The 12,528-nt window shown below is 42.4% G+C and overlaps 1 protein-coding gene across 2 annotated transcripts in view; it reads left to right on the forward strand.

The window, feature by feature from the left end:
* LOC136786220 (roundabout homolog 2-like) overlaps window positions 1-12,528 on the forward strand; it is a 318,430-nt gene that overhangs the window by 266,133 nt on the left and 39,769 nt on the right. The window contains exon 2 of one of the 2 annotated variants that reach the window (XM_066747817.1): window positions 9,218-9,276. The exons of the other annotated variant lie outside the window; for it this stretch is intronic. The gene's annotated coding sequence lies outside the window, so the exon portion shown is untranslated. The remainder of the gene's footprint in view (window positions 1-9,217; window positions 9,277-12,528) is intronic. 2 annotated transcript variants of the gene reach the window in all.

Consider the following 12,528-nt stretch of genomic DNA (forward strand, 5'->3'; position numbering starts at 1 on the left):
TCCATCGACACTCCAGGCGCAAACGTGCACTCCGTACAATTTAAAGCGGCCCGGCCCGCACATGGTGCACGATTCCAGTTTCCATATACCTATACCGCTAAAGGGCCAATTTCCGGACAATTCTCTTCCCACTTATCTCGCTTCTTATATATATATATATATATATATATATATACTCAAGTCTGATCTAACCCGTAGTGTAGAGGATACTTTGTTGCAATTTATATCAATATACACTCCACAGTCGACTATACACTTCCTTCGAGCACGTGGAAATCAACCAAATTCTTTTTAATCCTTAAAACTGTTTTACACATGCACATATATCTATATATATGTATATTAACCGATTTAAGTGACGCAATTATCGAGGAGGTTGGTACTTTCGGTCATGGTTCAGAATTTAGCTATAGTGTCTCTCTCTCTCTCTCTCTCTCTCTCTATATATATATATATATATATATATATATATATAATAATAAGTGAAGCAAATTATTAAGTGGTCCGAGTATAGTTTCGTCGACCGAAAAGAGAATCCGGTTTAATTAAAGTCGAGGCACTACTGCATCACGGGGTCGTGTTTAGGCGCTGACGTAAGCGCGAGCTAGGAGAAATATATAGTTTCCGAGCTGGCAGGAAATCGCGGAAATGATCCGCGAGATAAGCCAGGCACGATGACGAGCGAGGAAAAACGGGTTAACGGAGAATCGGGTCAACTGCGGCTTAATTCTAGACGAAATAAGCTTCTCCGAATGCAAAAGGTGCAATAATGGATGCATGCTGCTGGGAAATAGCTATCAGAGCTTTCGACGCTTATTGAAAATGCGATATAACCGCGAGGCGGCTGAGAGTAGTGGGCGCAATACCGCAGTCCGTAAATTTCCATAGTGAAAAATCGAGGGCAGCATGGAAAAATGCTTCCCGTTTCTGCCGTTCCTGGCGTTTCTGCCGTATCTGGCCTGGATAATGATCTTCGACCTGGTTGCCGCTTTGCTGTGTGTGCGGCAGAACAGCCCCTAAATCCACGAACCTACGCTACCATCCCTCTTCGACATTTCGAATGCAGCCGGAGTAAATTCGCCTAGACTGGAAGTAAATCTATTTTGATAGCTCTGCAAACAAGTTTCATGCACTTAGCTTGGTAATACCGGATCGTCAATCTTTCGGCGGAAAATCATTTATGGGCGACATTGACGTGTAACTGTCGGAAGCGCGACGCCTCCGATGAAGCTAACTCGATTAATTGCTGTCGTCATAAATTATGCAGCGGTAAGATAATGGGCTTAGTTGCGGATTAAGGCGAAAATCGTTTTAACCGATTCATCCTTGGCTTATCTTACGATATTTTAATATATCCTACATAAAAGTTTTTGGCTAATCAAACACCTTTTTTTATATCAAAGTTAGCAAAAGCGAGTAGAGTAAGCGCGAATAAAAAGCGTTAAAATAATTATAACAATTTGAAAGAAGACCACACGCGTATCCTAGCTGACGTATTATAGACGGAAATTACTCGTGGCTGTTCCTCAAAATGAGATGTTTCTGCTCCAATTCACGTTCGTATCTCGGGTAATATTTTTCAGAAACAACGGAGCGAGTATAACTCCGTCTAGTCGCGTCTCGCGCGTAACTAGGTCTCGGGGTTGCAAATTTAGTGCTGCATTACTCGCAAGTCCACATATAAGCTACTCTCTCTCTCTCTCTCTCTCTCTCTCTCTCTCTCTCTCTCTCTCTCAGACACGAAGAACTCTTTCATATTCTTTTTACGTTTGGATCATTACAGTCTTCCTGGATCTGTATTTTAAATTTAGTCTCTCGCGCAATGCTTGGAAATTTAAGCCAAGTGTCCTCTTCGGGGATGCATCGCGTCAGTGTTTTTGGCTTCTTCGAGCCAGCTACTCTGCCCGAGTGTGCCATTCTCTCCTGCACTTCAAATATATTACGCGAGACTGAATTACACGTACGAGACGCGCAACTGTTTCTCACTGCATTTTGCGCTCGCACAATTCACCCTGTCAGAGCAGCATCAAACGGATCCAACAGACTACAAAGTGTCGTTCCCAGCGAACGAAAGCTTCTAGCCAAATTATAAGGCTCCTCGCGAACGATGAGCATTGCACGGATAACGAGTACCGGCGTGCAATTTAACTTGTATCGTTTATAAGTAACCTTGCGGTATCGAGCTCGGTCTTCAATCTCTCTCAACCGAAATAAAGATATTTCAAATTGAAGCTGGTAATTGACTGAGACGATATATATATATATACTTGATCACCAAGAGGGATTATCAAACTTGTTTTAGAAATGGGAAAATAAAGTAGGTTCGACGAGAAGAAAGTTGCAAAGATACGACGGCTCGGGAGTAATGGCAGAGCACTCTGGCTAAACCTGCGATATAAGCATGATATAACTCACATTAAGGGAACAATCAAAATTGAGATTACGGTACTGAATATCCGCTTATCCTGGTCGCTGTGCAGCTGAAATGCCGATCTCAGCGCAGCCTACGGGGATGTTTCGCGTGAGATGGCCGCGTGACAGCTTGATCACTCGAGCGTGGCTCTCCAGTGAAGAAGGGAGGAACACGACGGACACTATGATAACCTGTATATCGATCCCTCGCTTATATATACTGCATCACTTATATCATTTGCTTCCCGTAACACGTTTCCTGTTATTATTTCTCAACCCCCAAGTAATCACGAGAATTTACAATGCAACGCGCGCGAAAGAAATAAAAGGCAAAGAAATTTGATAGTATGAATGAATAAATTGAAGCGAGACACACTGGGAAGAAAAGTGTGATAATCATTATTTATTGGAGAGACTAGTAAGGAGGTTTCAAACATCGAACGATTGGAAGTAATAAATTAAGGAGACGCGATAAGTTAAAAAAAACTGGTTCCAGAAGGAACACGCGAGGAGAAAAAAATTTATATATATATATGTATATATATATCCGAGTCGAATGATGATGCAAGTCTGTATATAAGATGCGAAAACTGCAGCCCTGGGGGTGATTGCAGGTTCAAGGGGAGAGAAAAAAAATTAGACAAGGTGAGAAAGTAAAAGGAAGGTTATATAGAGAAGGATCGATGGGTTGGAAAGATATAGGGGTGAATTCAGGGAACGGGTGTAGAGTAGGGGCAAAAGGAGAGAGAAAGAGAAAGAGAAAGAGAAAGAGAGAGTGCTAGAGCACCGGAAGCACTTTATCCGCGTGGAAGGCTAGAGATTAATGTACTCCTTAGATGCGGTGGCTACATCGAGTAGGTTCGGCTCCAATGCGGAAGAGCTATTAGCTTCTTGGTTTGAATGTATGTGCATTATACATGTATATATATATATATATATATATATATATATGTAAGTATTTATATAGCAAGCCTTATAGTAGTACGTTGTACCTAATAGCAAAGCATCTTGCCTCGACCTTAACCCTCGAAATTTTACCAGCTATTCTCACATTCTGCTTATACTCATTCTTCAACTTTACCCTTCCTCCTTGCGAAATGTTTCCTCCAGAAGATTGGAGAAGCTCGATTATCGTTCTGGAGAAAAGAGCAAAGCAGTGGAAGAGGTGTCCTAACAAACAGGGTCTACGCGAATGAACACTCTTAGTAAATCTTATTACCTGGCTGATAAACTTTGAGCTTCCTCTCTCTCTCTCTCTCTCTCTTTGCATAAAAGAAACTATTAACTCTGAAAATGGTAATAAAGTAATTTTTGATAATTAACTTTTTCTTTATCTGTATATAGTGTACGTAATATTCTCTTATGAAATTAAAATGGAAAAATTAGTTATTTAGCAGGAAAAAATAAAAGTTTCTACCTTATTCTTCAAGAAGATAAAAGCTGCTTTGTATTTTTGTGTTTCTTGAGAAAATATGAAGAGATCATAGTTTATAGGTCTGGAGAGTTATGAAAACAGAAAAGCTGGTAAAAAAGAGAAGATTGGAAGTGGTATTTGTCGGATGCTTTTTCCAGATATATATATACCAAAAGGACTTTGATATCGATCAGAAATGAAAAGTAGCTGAGGATTTTCGTGGTAAAGCGATGGACATACGTCAGACGAGAGGCAAGCAAGCAAGTAAGCAAGAGCAGGCGGCAAACGGGCAGAAAAGCAGACAGAGCCAAATCATTCTTCTGACACAGAGTTTACTCTGACGGCAATTCAGACTTTTGGCATTTCATTCTCGTCGAAACTATGGTCAACGAACGTTATGTATACGGCTCGGAGATAAATTTTCCGCTGTTCTGTCGGATCCGGCCCTTCCTACCGATTTAAATCATACATATCTCTCTTGTTTGGTATCCTAAAGTACATATAGACTTCCTAATTGAAATGAAATAGCTGATAAAGTTTATATCGCTTCGCGCAGATAAAAAATCTAATAAAACGATGACTCGAGAGACTGATTAATAAAGTTTGAGGGAATTTAAATCAAGGGATTCGCGCAGTAATAAGTTTAAGGGCGTACAATCGATAGAGTGAGTTTTACTGCAGCAGGCTATACGTGTATTCGACAATTGCTTTGGATTTTCCACGATATTCAGCTAAATTTCCAAATCACAATGAGTTGCCAGCTGGCATTTTCCTGGAGCGATGGCTGCGGGGAGTTAACGAGTTGCGGCCCCCTAAGTTTTTTGATGCGAAATAAATAAAAAATGGGTTGACAGCAAGCGATTGCCATGCCGACACCCAACAAATTAACCAGAGAGCAAACCGCTTCGTCGAAACGCTAGAAATGCCATAAAACATCCATCTTACGTGCCGCACCCAATCTGTTACAAGCCACTTGCTGCCAACAGGATTTTGCCAAAAAGGAAATTCACGCATCAGCCTTGTTGCAGAGACATTTATTAAAGCGACTCTGCGGACTCACACGGCTCAGGAATCACGACTCGAACCAATCACTTTTATCGGTCATTAAACAATGATCCACGCTAGCAGAAACCACCTGTAATTGATTAGACTACCCGTGCTAATCGCCTTGGCCCATTTCTCTTGCTCAACATAAACTAGTCGCGTGCATGTACGTCCACCGTTAATAACCAACACATATGAGACCGAAGCTCGTAAAATACACGTGGAAAAAGCAGTGAATAAGAAAAACTCGCTGATTGATTACAGTCGGACGGAATTGCTACATTATAAGATATTATTTGATAAAAGCAAAAGATTCGACACGGATGTTTCATATTACCGGCACGGTAAGAGCATTTTCCAACAAGTCCTGTGAAGCGAGTGGGGCTCGTAGATATCGTCGAGGGTGATATTGACCGCGAGCTATAACGTTTTAGATATCGAGTATTTTCCGCTGCTTTCGTCCCGAGGAAAACACTAAGTAAAAGTTGCTTTTGATGTTTACAAGGAAGATGCAGCTGGAGTTTATATATACACTTATTAAATATACATATATGTCGGTGAAATAAAGATGGATTCCGATATGGTCGATTCTGGAAAGTCTTTCTACGTAGGCATATATAGAGTGCGATCGAGATTCCACAGGGAATCCCTGGTAAGCGAAAGGGAATAAACGTCGACGCCATTAGCCGACGTTTCCATGAGACGACGCGACGCGCGAGACATTATCGTACGCGGCTTATTATTGACTCGCGAATGGCAAAATGCAGTGGACCGGCCAGTTGTCTATGGCTGGTTACGTGCGCAACGTGGGACAAAAACTATATGGAAATTATTCAGTGTCGCCAGGGACTCTTTTTGTTCAGAGCTAGAAAATATTCCCGTCGACTGCCGCCCATCAGGGACTCGAGAGCGAAAGCGATTTTAACCGATCGAACTAGACAGCGAGTACCTCGTAATCCAGATTTACGCCCAGCCGCTCGAATGCCAGGCCAGCTAACTCGACTCTTCCCTAAATTGCGCACAGTCTACGTGCTCCTCTCTCTCTCTCTCTCTCTCTCTCTCATCCCACCCGCGCGTCTGTTTAATCTCTTATACTCATCAAGCCAGCGACGTTTTTACAACTCCTCTCACCCATATGATTTATTCCAACTTCAATTGACATAATTATGCATTTATCATGGAAAAAGACAGGCGAGCGTTTCTCTATATATGCGCACGAAACTCATTTCACATTTTCCTTGTCATAAAGCCACACTGCTTGTTTGTAATGAAGCATAATAGGCGATAAGACAGTTGGAGAAAATGCAAATCGTAAGTTTTCCCCTTATTTACCATAAAACTTATCCAGACCGGATTTAGAGAGCAGTATATAGCAACACTATATAGAGTGGAAAGTTTATCGCGCAGATGCGTTTAAGGACGAGGCACATGACAGGCTTTTGGGATTTTCTTATGGCTGAAAAAGCTTAACGATTTGCTACTTTTCGCGTGCTCTCTCTCTCTCTCTCTCTCTCTCTGCAGTCAGATTCGAGCTGTTTCGAATTTACGGCGCGATGGCTGACGTCCATTAGTGTTGTCTGCGCCGTTAAGCGAATCGGTGGCGGCCCAATAAAAGCACAGCCGTAAAAGCTTCTTAGACGCGATGATACAGAAGCTATACTTCTTTACTCGGTTTTCGCTCTTTCTGGTCATCTCTCTCTCTCTCTCTCTCTCTCTCTCTCTCTCTCGTTTCTTTTATTTGTACATATATGTAGTATATAAAAGATCCGTAACAGACGATTTGCGGCTAGTGACGTTTCGATTATCTTGCCACGATTACTGGGAATGTCTGTTATATACTATATAGGTATATACATATAACTGATATCTATATCTATCCTGAAGGAATAAAGCGCCAACCAATCCTGGCCAGATCAAAAGCCGAGATTGCTTCGCCGTTGGAAACCATCGGCCGATCTCTGATGAGATAAATGCTGCTCGCTTTTTCAAGGATTCCAAGACTTCTTTGCGATTTACTATACACACACATATATATATATAAAGTGTATATACATCCACTGCCTCCCCTCTCAATTACCAATCTGCTTCATAGAGTCACCCGCTCGGCAGCTGCATCCTTTTCTCACCCTCGCAGACCTTAGTCTGCTAAGATCGAGCGGAATTCTGCCAATCCCGAGATACGCGGAATTGAAAAACGAATGAACCTCGTTTGCCATTAATTCCGCCATAATTCCACTTCGCTCCGCATTAATTCCACCTACAAATTTCCTTTATTTCTTCGAAAATTCTTGAACGTTAACTATCCTATATTTCCAGCTGAATCTCTCTCATCGATCTTCGCCTCGTAACTTGGTTGCTCCAGTTTCTCAGAGATTGATAAATTCTGGATTACATCCCTGGGATATCCCGGCTTTTACGCGAGTGTAAAATTTGATTGAAAAATAAAGAGGAATAATGGCTATTCGGTAATAGCGGAGTATAATAGTGATATAGTCGTGAAAAATTTTGGAAACGAAATATGATAGAGCCGTGGCCGTAAATCGGGAAATTTTTCGGAGCAAAGTGCGGAGCGCGAGACATGACTTTGGCTAAATCATACGCGTGTCCGTGTAATGCCGTGCGCAATAAACGATTTACTGTGTTGTCGCCGGGAGTCATCAATCTCCTCGCGAAAGGGCGTTGAACTAAAATCGCTTTGGTGTCTCGCCGTCGCTCGAGCGTGAAACTGAAAATCGATAAAAAGTAGAAAAATTCGGAAACGCGCCGCGACGCGCGCGTAACGAAAGGTGAAACGGTTCTTCGACTGCGAATGCTCGCCGGGGATCGCGCGGGGATGGGAGAGATGAGCTTGGAGGCTTGTTGAAGAGGGCGATACAAATGAAAAGGTAGCGTGGAAAAACAAAAGCCAGTTTATAGAGCGTGGGTGGGCGCCTCGGGGGGTACAGTTTATCCGGCGAAATAATTAAGTGTTCCGAGCCTGAGGCCTCTGTTCCCTAATGAAGACCTCAAGAAGCACACTTCTCACCGGTTAATATTTTTCCCGCGCGCCCGCGCCGTATATACCTCATCATTTTGTCCGGGTCATGAGAAGAAACCTGCGATCCGTTTTATGGTCCTTCGTTCATCAACTCCATTATCATTTCACAATTTTAATGCGCGGCGATACAAAAGTCTACCCTTCTTTATGGAGAAAAAAAATGGCCGGGCTTTCGAAGCATTTTTGCTGAAGAATCGCAGCGAGCCACCGAGCTCGGGAAATTTTCTTCAAGGGGAATGATGCAATCTCGCGTCTAATCGAAATCGGTAGATCAAGGGTAAAGTCATTCTTCGCTGTAATCTAGTCGTAGGATGAAACGTTGATATACTTGGCTCTTAGAAAAGCGAGTAACGAGTTCCGTATCTCATGGAAATACCCGCAGCTTCAAATAAATCCACCATATATTGCCCTTATTTCATTCTCCAGGTGATCCATTCAATCTGTCGTGCCAGCTTCAAGACAATTGTAGCTGGATCTTCAACGGCGATCGCCATATTTTTCCTCGGCTCTCCGCTTCGATGAAAACTTTATTCTTGCCAAATAACATTTTCGACATTGGCTTTCGAGGGGAAACAGGCCTGTTCCAAAGTCTTATGATATATACTAAGCTTCGGACATTGCGAGAATAACGCAAATATAAGCATCTTTTGTGGGGGAGAACTGAAAGGTTGTTAATTGAGAAGAAATTTGATGAAACACAACGCTCTTGTGGTATTATATAGATTCGCCAACTTGAAACTTCTAACGAGGCTGCGTTCGTGGGCGACTTGTGCAGAGAGTGAGCGCAGAAGAAGGATGAAGAACAGAAGAAGACCACCAGGCTCGGTTGTTCGGCTGCTCGCTTGGTCGGCTCGCGAATTCGAAGAAGGCGGAGCAATAAATTCACCAGTCCACGACCTTGCCTAACTTAAGCCGGCTTTAACAAACCTCTAGTAGGAATAGAAGCTCCTTGGGATTTGGCTGGATTCCAGCCACGATTCGTTCGTTATTGTCTGGAAAATGGGTCGAGTATAATTACGCCGCTTCTGCACTTTGGATTCCAATCTCTCGGGCCCGTCGCTACGCCCTGCAGTCTCTGAAAAGCAAAACCGCCGTCCTCGCTTTTCTCTCAACCTTATCCCAAAGAATCAATCGCACCTTATTCCAATACCACCGAACTCTCTTTATCCTCAAAGTCTATTCCGTGCGATTCGTGTAAGCAATTGTTTACAACCGTTAATTAAACAAACAAACAGTTCTATCGACTCTGTATTATCTAGCTACCACACTTTTAAATATATATCTAATCAATGCTTTTATTTTTGTTACAGGTATGTATCACAGCAAATATCCGAGGGAGGGGAAAAAAAGGAAACATAAGCAACGGTTGGTGAGTCGATCGCATGCAAGATTTTAATAAAAAATAAAGCAATAAGAGAGGGTGACTTTTGGATTCGAGTGGAGAAAATTAAAGGCTTTTGTTGCGCCATTGTTAGCAGATTTTAATCTCTTAATAAGATAGACATCTGCCGAGGAAAAATAAGTAAATATCACTTTAATCCACAGTCACGTAAAGTACTATCTAAACAAGCGTGAAAATGCGGTAGCGTTTACGATAAAAAAAATAGGGATTGCGAAAGGATAGGAGGGGTTATGAGATAGAGTAAAAACAGTTGGACACGCGACCGAGCATAGATAACGGCGCTACCCTGCGCGGATTGTTCGCCAATTACGTCATGCGGTCACGTGTAGAGTATTAGAGAAGATTACGTTAGTTAGTAGCGATAGTGATTCTGACCAGTCATCCGTACAGTCATCCGGTCCAGCTGGCTAGTCATCGTCCTAGCTGATTGCGCAGGTCCCTTTCCTAATCGTGTCTACCCCCCTGCTGCCCTTCGCTCCTCTTAATTAGCTTACACCTGGCCCCCTCACCCTTTATATCTACTATCAAGTTCATGCAAATATATATTTTGAAAAAGTACCATATATTAATTAGTATACAATATTATTATTATTATATATATATATATATTATTTATTAGATACGAGGAAAGGCCCCGAAGGCGATTGTCAATAATTTCATCTGGCATAAAAGCAGAGGGACAGAAGAATAAGGCGAGGCAGCAGGAGTAATCTATACCCCATGCATGCTAACAAGAAAATTTAATATCAACTTACTTCCGTTATTCATTTAGCTTATCTCGTTTCATCTGGCAGCATTCTCTTTCATCGATCTCTTAGCTTATAATTTAATCGATTGCTTTTCTTCCCGGGCGATTGTCAGGCGTGTATCGGACGCGCACCTCTTGGCAGATCGATACGATCTTCTCCGTCGAGGTGAAGCCGGTCGCCTGCCAATTACAGCGGGGTCTGCACACGACGATACGACAAAGCACGCGGCAGATTTCAGATGCAACGCGCCAGATAAGCCGAGCACGCCGGACAAACGCACCGATCCGAGCTTGTGTTAGCTGCCCAAGGCGAAAAATCAACTGTGGGAGACTTCTGATCCGCTGACGTGCAACCATCAAAAACGCCTCCGAGCTTCCCTCTTCCGCACAGCTCACCTTTGAAAAGCCTCGCTCATATATAGAGATTCTTTTAACAAATTTTACCAAATTATATTATAGGCGCGCTATAGCGTACACGTTGTTTCCCGTTTTCATTTCCATTGCTTGGTCGATCGTTCGATTTCCCTTTGCAAAGGACAATCGAATGTTTCAGGGGAGAGAAAAATTGATTTGATGCACCAGTTACGGTAGTTCCGGAATGTTCAATGTTGATTTAGCCAGTGTACTCGGAGGGCAAGCATAACTTGACAGTTGTAGGAGGGGTCGGCCACCCCTGGCAGCCTTCGAGGCATTTTCCAGTAATCGCGATACCACCTCCGTTTCGGTTAGCCTCCCTCGCACAGTGACTCGAGGCGGTTTCCCAACGGACGACGGGAAATTCGCGTCCCCGGAATTAATCGTCAAAGGGATATATGGGAGCTGCAAGATCCTGCAGTTTCCGGGCTGCGGGCAAATTTTGCGATGCTATGTCCTACTGTCCCTCATCTAATTCCCTAATCGCCAATATTCGCAGATTGAACGAAAAAACTCACTAGCCATTTGGTCCCTTCAATTAAAGCCCTGAACGGCTCTTACGATCAACGCTGTAATTATTCCGTTTAAATGAGATTACCTCTCTCCTCGAGAGCTTCCTTTATTCTCCTCGCTTTCCTTTTATACTTCTCTCTATTGCCATTCGACTGTATTCTTCACTGTTTATCATTCTACCGCGACTTTGTTTTTTCAATTTTAATATTTATTTAATTAATTTTCTTGTACTTCGTTCTCGAGTCTAATCTAAATGGACTTTAGTTAATTTTCCATATGGTGGAGCACAGAGTGCGTCACTCTCGAAAGCTCTGACAACAAAGCGTAGTAAACTTTTTCTCTTTATTTGTTCCTCTTTTGCGCGTATTCCTCATTAAGTCGCGGCTTACTGCTCCATCGTTTTTTATTCTGCTTGCCCCCTTTCTCGAATCCGAGCTACCGCACGAGCACTCGGACTCGGATGACAACTCAAAGGGCGGCGACTGTTCTTCTCCTTTGTTGGTCGCGCGACTTCATTTTATTCTTCTTTGACGACTGCAACGTCGGCGCACGACCTTCGAAGGCGTTTGGAAAATCGTTTCAGCCGCAGCCAAAGATTTTTCCTCCAAGGAACACTCGCAATCTCCTTGCTTTCTTCGCTGTTTCTGCCTCTGAAACAGATATTAAATCCTATTAATCTTTCTTCGTGCATGCATTTATACCAATATTTCGGGTTTTTATATAAATTCTTTCATTATACATTATAAATATTTGCGAGTATTTTTATACATTTTTCACGTTTCGGTTATCGGATATGTCATACATTTTAAAGCCGTTTTATTTGAGCATTATTACGAAACATTTGTCGAAATGCTTTTACTCTCTCCAAAAAAAAAACCATTTTATTTTACACGTATGATGGCATTGAAAATTATTTGCTAAGCTCAGTCTGCAAACAAAAGTAAGCAGTTTCCATTGAAAAAATTGAATACGACATGAAATTTTGTTGAAAGTAAAATTCACAATATAAAGTCCGTTATTAAATTTTCCATACTACTGAAATGATTTGCAGTATACGTTAATTAAAATTGAAGTTACAAAGGACAAGGTATGAAAAGATAAAAATATAATTCATATACATATAAGAGATGGCCTAATTGGCAGATTTTCAGTTGGTAATATGGCGATGGCCCCCTCCCCAAGGAAAGTTGCTAGCAAGGATCGAGGAAAAAGGTAGCATAGATCACTCGACGCACTGGCAGCGCAAATGAGTTATCGTTATAGAGGGGATGAACTCAGAGACAGAATCGGTCGGTGAGTGAGCGAGACGTGTATAGCGTTTTATGGGTTCATGGACCAAGTTGTTCGCGAACGTAAAGCAGCGGGGAATCCAGACTAATAATGACTCACGGTCTCTCCTCGAAAAGTCCCTGCCTGCCTGACTGCCTGGTAAGCCGAGTCGGGCGAAAAGCAAGCCAGCTAGGTTGCCCCACGTTAACATTGAGCATTCATCGGACGTCGCGACGGCAAACGATATAACGCACAACGCAGAAACCACAAACGTT

This window comes from Prorops nasuta, unplaced genomic scaffold, assembly GCF_024137725.1.
Source record: "Prorops nasuta isolate Cenicafe-Biocafe unplaced genomic scaffold, Cenicafe_Pnas_1.2 PNAS00003, whole genome shotgun sequence".
NCBI classification, from domain to species: domain Eukaryota; kingdom Metazoa; phylum Arthropoda; class Insecta; order Hymenoptera; family Bethylidae; genus Prorops; species Prorops nasuta.